Below are 4,927 nucleotides of genomic sequence, written 5' to 3' on the forward strand. Positions count from 1 at the left end.
GACTGTTGTGACATTGCATGCACACCAAAAGAGAAAGTAGCAATATTCTGATAATGATGAAGATGGTTTAAAGCAGGGGTCTTCAAACTCGACAGCTTTAAGACTTGTGGACTTCAACTCCCAGAATTCTTCCTCCAGTCCTGTTAGCTCAGGAATTCTGGGAGTTGAAGTCCACAAGTCTTAAACTTGTCAAGTTTAAAGACCCTTGGTTTAAAGGCATGGCTGTCAAACTTGCGGACCATGGGTCGATGCATCATGTACTGGCCACACCCACGCCCATGCCTGATTTACTGAAGGGGGTAAAAGTCATGGTATGTCTTGTGATGATGCCATGATGTGAGTTGGACACCCCTCGTTTAAGGAAATACAAGTAGTCCTTGATTCATAGTCATGTGTTTATCAACTGTTCAAAGTTATGACAATGCTGAAGAAAGTGACTTATGACTGGTCCTTGTATTTATGATCGTTGCAGTGTACCCACAATCACATGGTCAAAATTTGGACATTTTGTAATTTACATGTATTTATCACCTCTAGTGTCCCAGGATCATGTGACTGCCATTTATAACCTTCCCAATCAGATATTAACAAGCAAGGTTAATGAGGAAAGCCAAATTTGGTTTAACAGTTGGTGACTCACTTAATGATTGTGGCAAAAAAGGTCTTAAAATAAGTTGTGAGTCATTTAATAACTGTCTTGTTTAGAGATGTAAGTTCCAGTCCCAATTGTGGTTGTAAGTCAAACCCAGGAAGTTGGTTATTAATTTAAGCTAAATCCTGTAGGACTATGGATAGTTTTTTTAAGGTTGTCATATTTGAAAATGCCAATTAAAGATATTCAATAAATCATGGTTTAGCATTTATGTAAATATTTAATCTTTACACACAAAAATTATAACATCTTCAAAAAACATTGTACAATATTATTTCTAACATTCCTTCATACAACAAATCAATGTGTGACTATAAAATACTTATTTTAAATAGATTAATGGTTAATGAATACCCTATCTAAAAGTAGGTTTTTCATATTTCTGTATCTTTGTTTCTTTTTTAATGTATTAAGATTTACACTAAATTAATTAGGTCACTTTTTGCAAAATCATTGGATCAATGTTGGTCAATGATGGTATGTTACAGCCTTGCTAGTCTTACATTTGCAGTACTTAGAAGTAAATTTCAGGTTTTTTATTCAATGTTTTCTAGGGAAAGTATGTCAGGAATGCAATCCTATTTGCAAAGTAATTTCTAAAAGACAAAAAGGAAAAGATAAATTAATTTGTGAGACATTATTCAAAAAGATTAAAGATCAAGGTTGTTATTGTTTATATGTTTATATGTTGCTTCGGGGAGATCTTAATGGATTTTTTAAAATTAAGTTTGAATGATGACACTTTAAACATTTGTTTATAGGAATGGAATCCTATTTGATTTAATGAAGATTTCTAATCGTTATGACGTGGGATTTTTCCAAAATACGCTCTCTAGAACTACAGTAAGTATACCTAAGAGCACACCTGTTTCTGATCTGTATGCAGAAACTGACATACTCAAGGCCAAAATAATTAGGGCATTTAATTACTAGTTAGGCACATCATGTTGTGCTTTTTGAATCCAATCACATTGTACTTATTGATTTATACTCTTAACTATTCATGTGCATTATTTTGGTTTTTTTTCAGATATTTTTGGAATTTTAATAACAAACAATAGTTAACTAGATAAAATAGATTTTAGACATTTTTGCTCAAAGAAATCTTTCTAAATTTTCATACATTGTCCTTTGATAAATCTTTAATAAAACCCAAACAATATTGTGAATACTGTTTAAGGTGGGTAATAGCTCCATCATTTAAAGAGACAATTATTATATTATGATTTCAGTCAATATCTACATTTACATTAAATGCTACTAGGAAGAGCTAATTCCTTTAAAAAAAATCATATGGTATGCATTTGTATCTATGTTCCAATAAATCCATAGAACTTTCACAATATTTTTTTACTGTTCTGGTTTGGCTAGTGAGAAATTTTTGGAATCCCCGTTGAGGGAGAAATTACTTTATGTTGAAATCACAAAACTGAATATTTAATGAATTTAAAGAAATAAACTTTTAATGGAATTTTACTGCAGATGTTATTAAAAGTTTTAATATTTTAATATTTATAATTGCCATTTATTTATAACATCATAGAAATTTTATTTAATTTTTATGTAGACTAATATATTTTAGTTATGGTTGGTTATAATTCTGCCTTGGCAATTCCGGGAGTTGAAGTTCACACATCTTAAAATTGCCAGAGTTGAGAAACTCTAGTTTTTGAGCACATGGGTGCAAGGAAGCGCAGCATTGATCCGAGTAGCTGAATTACACTTACTGTTAGGAAATTTGTTTTCTAACATTCATTTGGAAACTGCTTTTCTGAAAGTGATATATCTTATCCGCTCTCCTAGATTTTGGCATAATAGGGAATAGGTCTTAATCTTTTTATGTGTGACGGCATTGCAAATATTTGAAGAGTGCTATCATATTCCATCCACATCACCTATTTTCTTTTCTTAAAAAATAAAAATGTGCCCAGCTCCTTCAGTTTCTCTGAATATTTCTAACTCATTATCATCCAACTTGCCGTTTTTGAATCTGTTACAATTTTTCTGAAAGATTCAGACATATTATCCAAAACTGGATAAAATATTCAAGGTGGGGTTCCGCCAGTATAAAATATATGGAAGTTTAATATACTGTGACTTGGAAATTATAGTTCTGTTGATATAGCCTAAAACTGCATTTGTTTTTTAAATCTTTTTTTAAATAAACACAATTTGCAATAAGTTGCTGATCTTTCTTCCAGCTATAATTACCAAGGTATATATTTCCCACAAGCTTTACTAAGGAAAGAATTTGCTTTCATCTTCATTAAACTTTATTTTGTAATCCATTTCCTTTAACATATCTCTTTTACATGATCCCATTTAATTTTATGACATCTGCAAATTTGTAAGCATTACTTCCTGTTGAAGAGGATAGGACCTCCGCCTGAATCTTGTTGCACTCCGCATTTAATGCATCTCTCTGATCCAAGTCAATATGCTACCCACTTCATGTTTCCTAGTCTGCTAATGAGAATATCATGTAGTAATACTACATTTCTTTGAAAATAAGACCTGTCCTAAAATAAGCTCTATTGCATGTGCACCCAATATAAGCCCTACTCCCAAAATAAGCCCTACTGTAGGGCTTATTGTCTGTTTGCTTGTGCTGCTGTGGCCATGAGAAGAGGCAGGGATGTGGAATTGCCCATGCATCCTGCATCGACTTATCTCAGGGCCTCCATATCCAGGCCATCCATGTCCTGACCCCTGCCACCAGACCACTTTTGTTTGCTGATGAGGCTGCAACAGAGCAGGAGGCTGAACAATGTGTTGGTGCTGAAGTTGCAAGGTGAGACAAGTGTTGGGGTATGGATGGCCTGGCTGCGGGGGCACTGAGGTAAGCAGTGCGTGGGACAGCTCCACCCCCACCTCATTTTGTGGCCATGGCACCAGCACATCGCTTGGCCTCCTGCTCTGTTGCCATGTGAGCAAGCAGAAGAAGTGGCCTGGCAGCCACATTTGGTCCTGTTGAATGGGGCTGCTGGAGACACAGCGGCAAGGCTGGTATTGGAGCATGGGTGACCTGGCTGCGTGGGCCCTAAGGTAAACTGGTGCGGGGCATGTGGGGCAGCTCCACCCCCTGTTTTGTGGCAGCACTGGCATGCTGCACAGCCTCTTGCCCCACTGTGAGCAAGCAGAAGAAATGGGCCTCCAATGTACTCTTAAAGTACATGGAAGAAAAACATTTCCCCAAAATAAGCCCTAGTGCTTATTTTGAAGCCTAAAAGAAAATAAGAAAATAATTTTTGAGGAAACATGAGTGTATAAAGTATTTTTCTAAAATTAAAGTCTCTACAACATTTCCATTATTTCCTAAGGAAGTTGTTTGGTTAACAATAATGGTAGATTTGCTCTTGATAAATCTATGTTGACATCTGGTAATTATGCCATTGTTTTATAGAAGCTTACCAGGTACTTTCTTTATAATCTATTCAGAATATTTGAGGGCATTATGTTTATTTGGCTGGATTCTCGTTCTCCTTTTTTGAAGACAGGGCAATTATTTTCCTCTGGTCCTCTGACGTTCCTCCTAATTTGCTGCTGATGCAACTAGAAAGACCAGCTGGCAAAATGAAAAGGGACAGAGTACAAGAACAAGATGGCTCTCAGAGAGCATCAAAGCTAGAATTGGAGTTAGCCACTTTGTTTTGTTCTGCCACTAACAAAATAAGTCTTGGTCTTGCCCAGACACCCATCTCTTTAACTGGTTTATTAAGGCATGTACTACATTGTACTTTCATGTTTCACATTGCTAGTTGCACAGTGTGGCAGTGCAACATAAAGCACTTGGGGATTAGTAAAAAAAAAAAAATGGGCAGTATTCCTGTGTTCTGTTTATCCTGGGATGAAACTAAGTCCAAGCAGCCAAAGTGGACAGAAAGCAGGTTGAAATTAGAGTGATTGGTCAGAAGGCAGATTGACCAAGTTTACAGATTCTCTGGAGCTGTGAAAAAAAATTGTGGCCTAATTCAGTTGCATGCCTGTTTTGTACCAATATTTTCTGTGTTCAGTCAGTGATGCCAATTTTGGTATGATTTAATTTATATTCATGAAACTTGTCTCAGGGATTTGTATTACAGTATTCTCAACTGTAACCGTGTTGTTTGGTGAAAAGTCATCACTTTATTAAAAGTCTTGTTTGCAGAACTCTTAGGTATAAATTTCCATTATTATTTTCTTGTCCTCCTATTCAAAACATATTGCCTTGCTCTTTATAGTTGATCTTATTCTCTACTGATCAAGAGCAAAAAGTATCTACATGACAAAGAAATG

Source organism: Notechis scutatus, chromosome Z, assembly GCF_049901735.1.
Source record: "Notechis scutatus isolate UNSWTSFEM ecotype Mainland chromosome Z, rNotScu1.2, whole genome shotgun sequence".
Lineage (NCBI taxonomy): Eukaryota > Metazoa > Chordata > Lepidosauria > Squamata > Elapidae > Notechis > Notechis scutatus.